This window comes from Anomaloglossus baeobatrachus, unplaced genomic scaffold, assembly GCF_048569485.1.
Source record: "Anomaloglossus baeobatrachus isolate aAnoBae1 unplaced genomic scaffold, aAnoBae1.hap1 Scaffold_70, whole genome shotgun sequence".
NCBI lineage: Eukaryota > Metazoa > Chordata > Amphibia > Anura > Aromobatidae > Anomaloglossus > Anomaloglossus baeobatrachus.
The window spans coordinates 288,147-303,985 of NW_027445074.1; the positions used below are offsets into that span (position 1 = coordinate 288,147).

The 15,839-nt window shown below is 43.3% G+C and overlaps 2 pseudogenes; one reads left to right on the plus strand and one right to left on the minus strand.

The window, feature by feature from the left end:
- Window positions 1-1,456: 1,456 nt before the first annotated feature.
- Window positions 1,457-1,663, minus strand: LOC142286899 (U2 spliceosomal RNA; annotated as a pseudogene).
- Window positions 1,664-15,065: 13,402 nt separating this feature from the next.
- Window positions 15,066-15,272, plus strand: LOC142286894 (U2 spliceosomal RNA; annotated as a pseudogene).
- Window positions 15,273-15,839: the final 567 nt, after the last annotated feature.

The following is a 15,839-nucleotide window of genomic DNA, read 5'->3' on the forward strand; positions in this document are numbered from 1 at the left end:
TCAGCAAGGTTGGCAGACGGTGGTGACCTTCTGCAGGAGAGGCTGATTGGAGTGAACCGTACGGACCGGGGATGGGCGGTGGCCCGCCGGTACCAGATCGGGGAGTGAAGAGAAGCCAGCACCATCCGGCAGGGCCTACGGACCCCGACCAGGCTAGGAGTCGCCGTAAAACCGGTCAAATCCGTTAGCGACAGGAACCTCCAGGGTTTCCCAGCAGTCAAGACCCGATTGAAGGCAACAGCTCACACCGTAGAGGGAAGCACAGTCACCGCCAAGGCTACAGTTCCCAGGGCCAGAGCCTGCGGGCAAAAGGGGCTCCCTCAGCATCCATCCAAGCTGGGGAGCGGGTTACCGGTGGGAAGCCCGCTAGATTTTGGGGGAATAAAAGGGGTCCAACACCACATCCCCACAGGTGCACACCCACCCATCAAAGAGAGCTATAAGCCAATACCACCTTCACATTGCCAGTGTACCAAGGACATGTTGAGCAACATGAAGGCGGCTGGGGTTATCCGTGACAGTTGTAGCCTTTGGGCAGCTCTGTTGATCCTGTTAAAAAAGAAGGACGGCACCACTCCCCGTATTGAGGAATCGCTAGCTGCATTGAGAACTGCAAATTATTTTTCTACCCTTGATCTCACTAGTCACTATTGGCAAGTGTCCGTTGCTGAGGCAGACCGGGAGAAGACCGCCTTCGCCACCCCTATGGGTCTCTGCGAGTTCAAAAGCATGCCCTTCGAGCTGTGCAATGCGCCAGGAACCTTCCAGAGGCTGATGGAATGCTGCTTGGGACAAGATTTTAGGGTGTATAAAAAGGGAGATTAGATCCCGTGATCCCAACGTATTGTTACACCTCTATAAATCACTTGTAAGGCTACATCTGGAATATGGGAACCAGTTTTGGGCTCCACATTTTAAAAAGGACATTCAGAAGTTAGAGTCAGTTCAAAGGTGGGCAACTAGACTACTACAAGGAATGGAAGGCCTCCCATATGATGACAAGTTGAAAAAGTTATTAAGTGATTATTGGCTGCAATGGGGCTTTCTGGCTGGTGCCAGCCTCTCTTCTTAGCACACAGGAACCACAATCCCTACACCATGCTTCAATGGATTCTCTCATCCCAGCCCAGTAAAACTACATATTTTACACAGTCATAAGCAGCCAAAAGGGATCTATTCTATTCAATTGCAAATGATCTAGATAAGACTGAGAATAAGATACTGCACGGGACATAGCAGAGTTGGTCAAGTTGAGTGGAGATGAGTTTGCTATTTGGCACAGCTTTTTGCATCAATAAAGCAAGTAAAAGGTGTGAAAGATAAAAAAAAGGGTGAAAGTGTGAAAAGTGAATTGGCCAAATTGAGGTGCATATAAAGTTTTTGCTTTCTTTCAATTCACTAATGGGGCTCATTTGAATCAGGTGAATTGAGTTCTGCTTTTGGAAACTGGGTTAAGAAGGGGTGCACCGGTCCTGGAGGTACTGCAATACCAGGTCAATGCGTGGAGTGGACAGAGCAAGATTTTTTCCATCTCCTTGTTCTAAAAATCCATTTAATATATGGTCCCCAGAGAGGGGACGTATCAGATATTAAACTGATAAGAACAGATTTAATTTTTTTTTTTTTCTGTTTATCAGTAGGACTTCAAAATAACAAAGGTGATCGCCTCCCGTTGCCTGGGAACCGTCCAGGCACAAGAGGGCTATGTGTCACCAGAAGGCGCACACACTTCCTCAAGGCCGGCAGACGTGCAATCCCAGGCACCTTCCAGTACCGACCAAGGTAGCGTCCTCCGAAACTACACTTGATCTTAGCCAAAAGGCCGAGAAGCTATAACCCGAATTGGTTACGGCCTTGAGTGGCACCCTGGCCTATACCGGACACATCTTAGGGAGAGGGAGACAAACCCACGCCTACAGAAGACATTTTGTCACCCAAGCCAACCCTTGAAAAGGCTGTTTTGCAGAGCAAAAACAAGAAGAATGGTGCTTTTTGCAGCCGCCGCCCACTGCAATGAATCTGAATAACTCCTCCTTTTGGACACAAGCACCTCCCCTCCCCCTTGCAGTCTTTCCAATTCATGATACAAAAAGACGGACGGACAGGACAGGACAGGACAGGCTGCCTGACTTTCCGTCACTGCCACCCTTTGCCATCCTTGCCCGTAGAAAGCCCTTTCATCATCCCCAAACCCTAATCTTTTCCCTTCCCTTCCCAGATGCGTCTCACTCCCTTTCATTAGGAAGTGAGCGCAGCCTTTTCTCCGTTCTGCACATGCGCGACGTTAAACACAAATGCGCAGGCGTGCGTTCCATTACCCTCACTGCATTCCACTCCCATACAGGAAGTGGGCGCAGCTATTACTACGGTCGCACATAAAAGAACCCACGGCCACCACTGCACATAGCTGACTCCACCACAGGACACCCACTTCTACACCAACGCAGGTAAGACAGGATCGGCACCTCTATGCTCCCGTTACAATCAGGCTCAGTCACCATGTGATAACGCTCTCAACTCTTTAGTTGCAGGCTCCCCTTGCTTCACCTCCACTGGCTGTGCTGCCATTTCCTCTCCCACCTGGAAGGTATACTTTATTCCACTATTTTCCTGTTTCTCTCTTCCCCCTTTTCCCATAACCTACTTTTATCTGCATTTGTGGGGTATCTATATGCTATTTACATCATAGTTTTATTCATTAATATGGAAGGGAAGAGTGCCCATGAGAGTGTTGAACTGCGGAGAGCAAGAGATTAAGCTGCTCCGATTTGCCACCATTGATAAGCTGTTCTCAGTAGATACACATGCTATCCAAACAGCAGCATCCACCATTGCTTCAGCCCACCCATTCAGTGACAGCTCACCAAGTCAGCCAGAGGAGTGGTGTAAGGAATTACACGTAGGCACTGACTCCACACCTTCACATCACAAGAAGGGGGTCTACAGGCTAGTGCAAGAATACGAGCAAGTCTTCAGCAAACATCCGCTAGACTTTTGAAGAATAAAAGGGGTCAAACACTACATCCCCACAAGTGCACACCCACCCATCAAAGAGAGATATAAGCCAAAACTACCTGCACATTACCAGTGTACCAAGGACATGTTGAGCAACATGAAGGAGGCTGGGGTTATCCGTGACAGTTGTAGCCTCTGGGCAGCTCCGTTGGTCCTGTTAAAGAAGAAGGACAGCACCACTCCCCTGTATTGAGGAATAGCTAGCTGCATTGAGAACTGCAAATTATTTTTCTACCCTTGATCTCACTAGTCGCTATTGGCAAGTGTCCGTTGCTGAGGCAGACCGGGAGAAGACCGCCTTTGCCACCCCGATGGGTCTCTGCGAGTTCAAAAGCATGCCCTTCGAGCTGTGCAATTTGCCAGGAACCTTCCAGAGGCTGATGGAATGCTGCTTGGGACACCGAAACTTTGAAACGGTACTGCTATACCTTTATGATGTTATTGTTTATTCTAAAGCAAACAAGATTTTAGGGTGTATAAAAAGGGAGATTAGATCCGGTGATCCCAACGTATTGTTACCCCTCTATAAATGACTTGTAAGGCCACATCTGGAATATGGGGTAAAGTCCTGAGCAGGTTGATAACCATTGGTTTGAGCATGGTAGGGTGTAGTGCGCATCTTCCTGCATCGGTAAAAGCTGCAGAAGTCCTTGAAGATTTCCGCTTCAAAGGCTGTGCCTTGATCTGTGAGGACTCTCTCTGAGTAGCCATGAGGTCTGCATAAGTGTGCTTGGAAGACCTTCGCTGCAGTATGGGCCATTAGATCTTTGACTTGTACCACAACCATAAATCTCGAGTAGTTGTCTACCATCGTAAGTGCATACGTGAGCTCGCCTCGATATTCTGCAACAAAACTCCCTTTTTCGATTTCAGTTTCAGCAAACACTCCTCTTCCTGTAGAAAATATTTATCATTACCTAAGACAGTCATTCTAATGCATGACAATATTAAGGCAATTTAGTTAAAACTTGTTTTAACTCACCTTTAAGGGGATTGATGTATTTCATGGTCAATCCAGGTTTGTCAGTGATGGCACTGACATAATGTATGGCGTCTTTTTCGGGCGTTATCCTTTGCCTTTTCATTGTGAAAATCCAGTTGCCTATATCAAAGCAAATTCTACTACTTGTAAAGTATGCAGAAAATGAAATGTAGAACATATAACATCAACTGCTTAGGAACGCATCATAGGTTAGTACTTAAAAGGATATTGTCATGTTCTAGTCATAATGCAAGCTGGACATTTTTCATGTTACCCTGTAATCGCCGGCCTGTTCTAATGCTCACAAGCCAAGATATAGGCTCAGCTGCTAAGGCTTCCCTCTGCCTTCTGAATGAAACTTGAATATGTCTGGGTCACTGTGTATATAGCAGGTGCTCAGAAAAAATAAGAGTCAATTCAATAGAAATAGCTCTGGCACACTATAGTGATCAATAACGTAAGAAAAGAACTCTTGGAATGCTGAAAATTCTTTATTTGTGCAAAAGGATAATTCATCCAACGTTTCGACCTTGTTTTTAGGTCTTTATCAAGGATAAAGTTATCTAAGATCATAAAGGGTTACAAAACCATATAAACACGTAATTAGTACATAGTACAACATAACAGTACAATATATTGCTACTTGAGAGTACAATGGGTCAAATGACCATGATGCACATACAAAAAATTTTTCCAAAGCCATAGTGAAAACATTTGTACTGAGGAAAGAAAATTTCCACATGACCTATCTGGAGAAACATTCTGGATCAAACAACCAAAAATAGTCAAGCAGGTAAATACACACCTATATGGATAACAGGATGATATGTGTTCAATTGTATAGCGTCATTGCCATTAAGGTACAAATGGAAAACTTGCAATCCTATATAGTGAAGGAAATGAACACATATCATATCAAAGAACACAGGAACATGGGTGTGAGAAAAACCTCAATGTTTATACTTTGTTCTTTATAATGGTGTGAACATGTATATGTCTCAGTACCTTATGCACTTGAGAATTCTAGTGAGTAGATCATGAAAGCCTATTTCAGAACTGGAATCGGTAAATAATTGTAGGTGGAATCTAAATGAAAAGATGGTACAAGTGTTATCATGACACGTGGGCTATAACACAATGGACCGTGTGACAAAGAAGAAAGGAGAGAAAGAAGAGGAAGAAAATGCAACTACCTGTAACATTACGTGATAGTCACTGGTAAGTATCACTTGACAATTCAAGTGAAAAAGGATTCCTTTATTAAAGGGTTCTCAGTCGCCTCAGGATCATGAAATACTAGGGTAAATGATATGAGAATGGGTAAGAAGCACCACTAAAGGAAATATGAGATGCAGGACATATATCTATAAACCCCTGAACTACATGATAGAAATAAAAAGAAGAAAAAAGAAAAAAAAGAAGAAAGAAGAAGAACACATAGAATGCGGAAAGAGAATGGGTACAACTACCTGAGTTACTGCAGGGAGGCCCCTGGTTGGTATTGTGAGGGTTAGTGGAATTCCTTCACTGAAGGGTTCTCAGTTGCCTCAGGTTCGTGAAAAATGCTATAGACAAATAATGCCCGGAGAAAAGGGGTTCATATACAGCGAATAATGGTAATACAAGGTACATGTGTCACATGTAATAGTATATATATATATATTGTACTAAGCTCTACACCAGAAATAGAAAGTAGTCCCTCTGCCTTCTGTCTAGGTGCCCTGAGTTATGTCCTGTAAACTGTCACAGGGACCCAGACACACATGTGTAGTAGGGGAATATCCCTGCTGAGATGCCAGTGCTAGAGCACTCGTTTGCTGTGGAGTTGAACGCTATGTGAGCAGTTCTTACCTTCAATGAGCAGAAGTCTCTTTTTTCAGATTTCAATATCTCTGTGGGTATCTGGCAGAAATATGGAATAGTCTTTATTGCTAAGACCCTGTACACCACTCCCACTAAAGGGGGCTTTACACGCTGCAACATCGCTAATGCGGAGTCGTTGGGGTCACGGAATTTGTGACGCACATCCGGCCGCATTAGCGATGTTGCTGCGTGTGACACCGATGAGCGATTTTGCATCGCTGCAAAAACGTGCAAAATCGCTCATCGGTGACATGGGTCTCCATTCTCGATTATCGTTACTGCAGCAGTAACGATGTAGTTCGTCGCTCCTGCGGCAGCACACATCGCTCCGTGTGACACCGCAGAAACGAGGAACCTCTCCTTACCTGCCTCCCAGCCGCTATGAGGAAGGAAGGAGGTGGGCGGGATGTTCCGGCCACTCATCTCCGCCCCTCCGCTGCTATTGGGCGGTCGCTCAGTGACGTCGCTGTGACGCCGCACGGACCGCCCCCTTAGAAAGGAGGCGGTTCGCCGGTCACAGCGACGTCGCCGGGCAGGTAAGTATGTGTGACGGGTCTGGTCGGTGTTGTGCAGCATGGGCAGCGATTTGCCCGTGTCGCGCAACAGATGGGGGCGGGTATCCACACTAGCGATATCGGGACCGATATCGCAGTGTGTAAAGTAGCCTTTAATAAACTGTGTAAAGGATTTTAAGTAAAAATCCACAATAAACCAGCGCTAGATGGGTTTTTATAATTTTATTAATAGACCACAAATAAAAAATTTTTTGCTATCCTTGTTTCAAGACAGAGTATTTGATAATATACAATACACTGATTATTACTAAAACCAAGGACCACATAAAACAAGGACCACATAAAATAAAAAATGAAAGTAATGAGAATAAAATTCTTTTGTATAACCAATTAACTTCGAGGTGATACAATATTCACATTGATTTAGTTTTACCAGTCTAATGTAATGCCCCGGCCGGTGGCATATATTTTGTTTGGTTAATAATTTAGACTTATACAATGAAAGATGTACTATACCACCCCTGGCTAACTTACAAGTTTTAAGTTGTACAATATAAGTTTGCGACGTTATATTCATATATAGGAAGGCAAACTATATTGGCAATTTAGTGGCACCCACCATACGTAATCTTACAGCACCTAATAAGGGAGGATTATTTGGCCTGAAAGGTTTTTTTCCATGCAAAAGCTGTATAGTATGTAAGAATACAAAAAATATTTCACGGAAATCCTTCTTACAGGGGCAGTCAGAAGTCATGATTAGAGAATTTATTACATGTCAATCAAAGGGAGTAGTATATTGCATTCAATGTCCCTGTCAGAAAAAATACATTGGGAGAACTATTAGACCCCTACGGAAAAGGGTGGGTGAGCACATTAGAAGTGTTAAAAATAAATGTACTAAGCACCCCCTATCCAGACATTATGTGTTAAAACATGGAGGGTCCTTTAAAGGATCCCAAGTATGGGGCGTACAAAAAATAACTAAGGATTGGAGAGGTGGCGATTTCATTAAAAAAATGTCACGAGCAGAAAGCCAATGGATTTTTGAATTGAACACCTTGAAACCATATGGACTCAATAATGATATAGAACTGTTTGCTTTTAATTAATTTATATTTTTATAGGTAGAGGAGTAATAGGTACTGATAATAATACGGAGAGAAGGAAAAAAAAAAAAAAAAAAAAAAAAAGCGATTGTCATGGAGATATATGTGTATATATGCATAATATATATTAAAATTGGTATCATATCATAGTATCATAGTATCATAGTTTTTAAGGTTGAAGGGAGACTCTAAGTCCATCTAGTTCAACCCGTAGCCTAACATGTTGATCCAGAGGAAGGCAAAAAAAACCCAATGTGGCAAACAAGTTCCAATGGGGAAAAATTTCCTTCCTGACTCCACATCCGGCAATCAGACTAGTTCCCTGGATCAATACCCTGTCATAAAATCTAATATACATAACTGGTAATATTAAATTTTTCAAGAAAGGCGTCCAGGCTCTGCTTAAATGTTAGTAGTGAATCACTCATTACAACATCATGCGGCAGAGAGTTCCATAGTCTCACTGCTCGTACAGTAAAGAATCCTCGTCTGTGATTATGATTAAACCTTCTTTCCTCAAGACGTAGCGGATGCCCCCGTGTTCCAGTCGCAGGCCTAGGTGTAAAAAGATCTTTGGAAAGGTCTCTGTATTGTCCCCTCATATATTTATACATTGTGATTAGATCCCCCCTAAGCCTTCGTTTTTCCAAACTAAATAACCCCAAGTTTAATAACCTGTCTTGGTATTGCAGCCCACCCATTCCTCTAATAATCTTGGTCGCTCTTCTCTGCACCCTCTCCAGTTCAGCTATATCCTTCTTATATATCGGTGACCAGAATTGTACACAGTATTCTAAGTGCGGTCGCACTAGTGACTTGTACAGAGGTAGAACTATATTTTTTTCATGAACACTTATACCTCTTTTAATACATCCCATTATTTTATTAGCCCTGGCAGCAGCTGCCTGACACTGTCCACTAAAGTGAAGTTTACCATCCACCCATACACCCAAGTCTTTTTCTGTGTCTGTTTTACCCAGTGCTCTACAATTAAGTACATAATTATAAATTTTATTTCCTCTACCCAAGTGCATGACCTTACATTTATCTACATTAAACTTCAATTGCCACTTCTCAGCCCAATCCTCCAATTTACATAAATCTCCCTGTAATATAAAATTATCCTCCTCTGTATTGATTACCCTGCAGAGTTTAGTATCATCTGCAAATATTGAAATTCTACTCCGCATGCCCCCAACAAGGTCATTTATAAATATGTTGAAAAGAAGCGGGCCCAATACTGGTGCTTCACTTGCCCAAGGTTGATGTAGATATAAGGGGCTTTTCATATTATAGCAAATTTATATTACACCTTTATGATGTCCTTTTGTTAAATTTATTGTTGAAAAAAAGCATATGCATATATACACATTGTCTTCCCAGTATATGATGATACAAGCAAGGCTATATATAGGTCTTTTTAGAAAAACCTTTAGAAAAACCTTTGCACATAATTATATTATATGGCTATTATGAACGGTCTTTCACAAATTGATATATGTAGTGGTCATTGAATGTTGGTTGAATTTAAACATTGTTTAATTTTATGCAAATTATAACCAATTAAATATATGCATAAATAGTGCTCTAGGCAACAGCTGAGTTATCCTTGAGGAAGGGGGCCGTTACACGCCCCCGAAACGCGTGTCGGATCAGGACTCTGTTTTTGCCTACCTCACCTGTGCGGTGATAACCTGCCAAGTAATCTCTCCCTCGTGTGGAATCAACCGGCTTCCACTGGACACGGTACGGATTGCCTGCTGGAGAGGTTGAGAGGTTACCGCTGACATTTCCTTTGTCTGCAACCAGGATACATTGGTACCTCCAGCGGTTCTGCATTGCTCGTTTGGAAGCAGATCGGAGCCTTGTGTGGTGCTAACCTGCCAAGCAACATCCTCCTGTGTGGAATCAGTCAGCTGACACTGGATACGGTCTGGACTGCCCGCTGGAGAGGCTGAGTAGTTACCGCTGATCTTATTGTTGTCCGCAGCCAACATCTTGGTGCTTTCAGTGGCTTCGTACTGCTTGATTTCGAAAGTACATTTGGGAGAATACGGGACCGGCTGGTTTGTGGCCTTGTGAAGTGTTATAAAGGCTCTGTAAAGAGGGATGTCGGTAACCATACATCTCCCCCAGAGCCAGCACTAGTCGCGGCCACTGGCCTCAAAACGTCCGCTCTGGAAGTATAACAGGTCAATCCTGTACATAGCGGTTCCAGCCTAATCAACGGAGAAATCCGGGGTGTTTTTTGCGGTCAAGTTGTTGTGAGGTTTATTCCCCCAGGCCCTGGGGGCGAATATAACGTCGCAAACTTATATTGTACAACTTAAAACTTGTAAGTTAGCCAGGGGTGGTATAGTACATCTTTCATTGTATAAGTCTAAATTATTAACCAAACAAAATATATGCCACCGGCCGGGGCATTACATTAGACTGGTAAAACTAAATCAATGTGAATATTGTATCACCTCGAAGTTAATTGGTTATACAAAAGAATTTTATTCTCATTACTTTCATTTTTTATTTTATGTGGTCCTTGTTTTATGTGGTCCTTGGTTTTAGTAATAATCAGTGTATTGTATATTATCAAATACTCTGTCTTGAAACAAGGATAGCAAAAAATTTTTTATTTGTGGTCTATTAATAAAATTATAAAAACCCATCTAGCGCTGGTTTATTGTGGATTTTTACTTAAAATCCTTTACACAGTTTATTAAAGGCTACTTTACACACTGCGATATCGGTCCCGATATCGCTAGTGTGGATACCCGCCCCCATCTGTTGCGCGACACGGGCAAATCGCTGCCCATGCTGCACAACACCGACCAGACCCGTCACACATACTTACCTGCCCGGCGACGTCGCTGTGACCGGCGAACCGCCTCCTTTCTAAGGGGGCGGTCCGTGCGGCGTCACAGCGACGTCACTGAGCGACCGCCCAATAGCAGCGGAGGGGCGGAGATGAGTGGCCGGAACATCCCGCCCACCTCCTTCCTTCCTCATAGCGGCTGGGAGGCAGGTAAGGAGAGGTTCCTCGTTTCTGCGGTGTCACACGGAGCGATGTGTGCTGCCGCAGGAGCGACGAACTACATCGTTACTGCTGCAGTAACGATAATCGAGAATGGAGACCCATGTCACCGATGAGCGATTTTGCACGTTTTTGCAGCGATGCAAAATCGCTCATCGGTGTCACACGCAGCAACATCGCTAATGCGGCCGGATGTGCGTCACAAATTCCGTGACCCCAACGACTCCGCATTAGCGATGTCGCAGCGTGTAAAGCCCCCTTTAGTGGGAGTGGTGTACAGGGTCTTAGCAGTAAAGAGTATTCCATATTTCTGCCAGATACCCACAGAGATATTGAAATCTGAAAAAAGAGACTTCTGCTCATTGAAGGTAAGAACTGCTCACATAGCGTTCAACTCCACAGCAAACGAGTGCTCTAGCACTGGCATCTCAGCAGGGATATTCCCCTACTACACATGTGTGTCTGGGTCCCTGTGACAGTTTACAGGACATAACTCAGGGCACCTAGACAGAAGGCAGAGGGACTACTTTCTATTTCTGGTGTAGAGCTTAGTACAATATATATATATATACTATTACATGTGACACATGTACCTTGTATTACCATTATTCGCTGTATATGAACCCCTTTTCTCCGGGCATTATTTGTCTATAGCATTTTTCACGAACCTGAGGCAACTGAGAACCCTTCAGTGAAGGAATTCCACTAACCCTCACAATACCAACCAGGGGCCTCCCTGCAGTAACTCAGGTAGTTGTACCCATTCTCTTTCCGCATTCTATGTGTTCTTCTTCTTTCTTCTTTTTTTTCTTTTTTCTTCTTTTTATTTCTATCATGTAGTTCAGGGGTTTATAGATATATGTCCTGCATCTCATATTTCCTTTAGTGGTGCTTCTTACCCATTCTCATATCATTTACCCTAGTATTTCATGATCCTGAGGCGACTGAGAACCCTTTAATAAAGGAATCCTTTTTCACTTGAATTGTCAAGTGATACTTACCAGTGACTATCACGTAATGTTACAGGTAGTTGCATTTTCTTCCTCTTCTTTCTCTCCTTTCTTCTTTGTCACACGGTCCATTGTGTTATAGCCCACGTGTCATGATAACACTTGTACCATCTTTTCATTTAGATTCCACCTACAATTATTTACCGATTCCAGTTCTGAAATAGGCTTTCATGATCTACTCACTAGAATTCTCAAGTGCATAAGGTACTGAGACATATACATGTTCACACCATTATAAAGAACAAAGTATAAACATTGAGGTTTTTCTCACACCCATGTTCCTGTGTTCTTTGATATGATATGTGTTCATTTCCTTCACTATATAGGATTGCAAGTTTTCCATTTGTACCTTAATGGCAATGACGCTATACAATTGAACACATATCATCCTGTTATCCATATAGGTGTGTATTTACCTGCTTGACTATTTTTGGTTGTTTGATCCAGAATGTTTCTCCAGATAGGTCATGTGGAAATTTTCTTTCCTCAGTACAAATGTTTTCACTATGGCTTTGGAAAAAATTTTTGTATGTGCATCATGGTCATTTGACCCATTGTACTCTCAAGTAGCAATATATTGTACTGTTATGTTGTACTATGTACTAATTACGTGTTTATATGGTTTTGTAACCCTTTATGATCTTAGATAACTTTATCCTTGATAAAGACCTAAAAACAAGGTCGAAACGTTGGATGAATTATCCTTTTGCACAAATAAAGAATTTTCAGCATTCCAAGAGTTCTTTTCTTACGTTATTGATCACTATAGTGTGCCAGAGCTATTTCTATTGAATTGACTCTTATTTTTTCTGAGCACCTGCTATATACACAGTGACCCAGACATATTCAAGTTTCATTCAGAAGGCAGAGGGAAGCCTTAGCAGCTGAGCCTATATCTTGGCTTGTGAGCATTAGAACAGGCCGGCGATTACAGGGTAACATGAAAAATGTCCAGCTTGCATTATGACTAGAACATGACAATATCCTTTTAAGTACTAACCTATGATGCGTTCCTAAGCAGTTGATGTTATATGTTCTACATTTCATTTTCTGCATACTTTACAAGTAGTAGAATTTGCTTTGATATAGGCAACTGGATTTTCACAATGAAAAGGCAAAGGATAACGCCCGAAAAAGACGCCATACATTATGTCAGTGCCATCACTGACAAACCTGGATTGACCATGAAATACATCAATCCCCTTAAAGGTGAGTTAAAACAAGTTTTAACTAAATTGCCTTAATATTGTCATGCATTAGAATGACTGTCTTAGGTAATGATAAATATTTTCTACAGGAAGAGGAGTGTTTGCTGAAACTGAAATCGAAAAAGGGAGTTTTGTTGCAGAATATCGAGGCGAGCTCACGTATGCACTTACGATGGTAGACAACTACTCGAGATTTATGGTTGTGGTGCAAGTCAAAGATCTAATGGCCCATACTGCAGCGAAGGTCTTCCAAGCACACTTATGCAGACCTCATGGCTACTCAGAGAGAGTCCTCACAGATCAAGGCACAGCCTTTGAAGCGGAAATCTTCAAGGACTTCTGCAGCTTTTACCGATGCAGGAAGATGCGCACTACACCCTACCATGCTCAAACCAATGGTTATCAACCTGCTCAGGACTTTACCCCATATTCCAGATGTGGCCTTACAAGTGATTTATAGAGGGGTAACAATACGTTGGGATCACCGGATCTAATCTCCCTTTTTATACACCCTAAAATCTTGTTTGCTTTAGAATAAACAATAACATCATAAAGGTATAGCAGTACCGTTTCAAAGTTTCGGTGTCCCAAGCAGCATTCCATCAGCCTCTGGAAGGTTCCTGGCAAATTGCACAGCTCGAAGGGCATGCTTTTGAACTCGCAGAGACCCATCGGGGTGGCAAAGGCGGTCTTCTCCCGGTCTGCCTCAGCAACGGACACTTGCCAATAGCGACTAGTGAGATCAAGGGTAGAAAAATAATTTGCAGTTCTCAATGCAGCTAGCTATTCCTCAATACAGGGGAGTGGTGCTGTCCTTCTTCTTTAACAGGACCAACGGAGCTGCCCAGAGGCTACAACTGTCACGGATAACCCCAGCCTCCTTCATGTTGCTCAACATGTCCTTGGTACATTGGTAATGTGCAGGTAGTTTTGGCTTATATCTCTCTTTGATGGGTGGGTGTGCACTTGTGGGGATGTAGTGTTTGACCCCTTTTATTCTTCAAAAGTCTAGCGGATGTTTGCTGAAGACTTGCTCGTATTCTTGCACTAGCCTGTAGACCCCCTTCTTGTGATGTGAAGGTGTGGAGTCAGTGCCTACGTGTAATTCCTTACACCACTCCTCTGGCTGACTTGGTGAGCTGTCACTGAATGGGTGGGCTGAAGCAATGGTGGATGCTGCTGTTTGGATAGCATGTGTATCTACTGAGAACAGCTTATCAATGGTGGCAAATCGGAGCAGCTTAATCTCTTGCTCTCCGCAGTTCAACACTCTCATGGGCACTCTTCCCTTCCTTATTAATGAATAAAACTATGATGTAAATAGCATATAGATACCCCACAAATGCAGATAAAAGTAGGTTATGGGAAAAGGGGGAAGAGAGAAACAGGAAAATAGTGGAATAAAGTATACCTTCCAGGTGGGAGAGGAAATGGCAGCACAGCCAGTGGAGGTGAAGCAAGGGGAGCCTGCAACTAAAGAGTTGAGAGCGTTATCACATGGTGACTGAGCCTGATTGTAACGGGAGCATAGAGGTGCCGATCCTGTCTTACCTGCGTTGGTGTAGAAGTGGGTGTCCTGTGGTGGAGTCAGCTATGTGCAGTGGTGGCCGTGGGTTCTTTTATGTGCGACCGTAGTAATAGCTGCGCCCACTTCCTGTATGGGAGTGGAATGCAGTGAGGGTAATGGAACGCACGCCTGCGCATTTGTGTTTAACGTCGCGCATGTGCAGAACGGAGAAAAGGCTGCGCTCACTTCCTAATGAAAGGGAGTGAGACGCATCTGGGAAGGGAAGGGAAAAGATTAGGGTTTGGGGATGATGAAAGGGCTTTCTACGGGCAAGGATGGCAAAGGGTGGCAGTGACGGAAAGTCAGGCAGCCTGTCCTGTCCTGTCCTGTCCGTCCGTCTTTTTGTATCATGAATTGGAAAGACTGCAAGGGGGAGGGGAGGTGCTTGTGTCCAAAAGGAGGAGTTATTCAGATTCATTGCAGTGGGCGGCGGCTGCAAAAAGCACCATTCTTCTTGTTTTTGCTCTGCAAAACAGCCTTTTCAAGGGTTGGCTTGGGTGACAAAATGTCTTCTGTAGGCGTGGGTTTGTCTCCCTCTCCCTAAGATGTGTCCGGTATAGGCCAGGGTGCCACTCAAGGCCGTAACCAATTCGGGTTATAGCTTCTCGGCCTTTTGGCTAAGATCAAGTGTAGTTTCGGAGGACGCTACCTTGGTCGGTACTGGAAGGTGCCTGGGATTGCACGTCTGCCGGCCTTGAGGAAGTGTGTGCGCCTTCTGGTGACACATAGCCCTCTTGTGCCTGGACGGTTCCCAGGCAACGGGAGGCGATCACCTTTGTTATTTTGAAGTCCTACTGATAAACAGAAAAAAAAAAAAATTAAATCTGTTCTTATCAGTTTAATATCTGATACGTCCCCTCTCTGGGGACCATATATTAAATGGATTTTTAGAACAAGGAGATGGAAAAAATCTTGCTCTGTCCACTGCACGCATTGACCTGGTATTGCAGTACCTCCAGGACCGGTGCACCCCTTCTTAACCCAGTTTCCAAAAGCAAAACTCAATTCACCTGATTCAAATGAGCCCCATTAGTGAATTGAAAGAAAGCAAAAACTTTATATGCACCTCAATTTGGCCAATTCACTTTTCACACTTTCACCCTTTTTTTTATCTTTCACACCTTTTACTTGCTTTATTGATGCAAAAAGCTGTGCCAAATAGCAAACTCATCTCCACTCAACTTGACCAACTCTGCTATGTCCCGTGCAGTATCTTATTCTCAGTCTTATCTAGATCATTTGCAATTGAATAGAATAGATCCCTTTTAACTGCTTATGACTGTGTAAAATATGTAGTTTTACTGGGCTGGGATGAGAGAATCCATTGAAGCATGCTGTAGGGATTGTGGTTCCTGTGTGCTAAGAAGAGAGGCTGGCACCAGCCAGAAAGCCCCATTGCAGCCAATAATCACTTAATAACTTTTTCAACTTGTCATCATATGGGAGGCCTTCCATTCCTTGTAGTAGTCTAGTTGCCCACCTTTTAACTGACTCTAACTTCTGAATGTCCTTATTAAAATGTGGAGCCCAAAACTGGTTCCC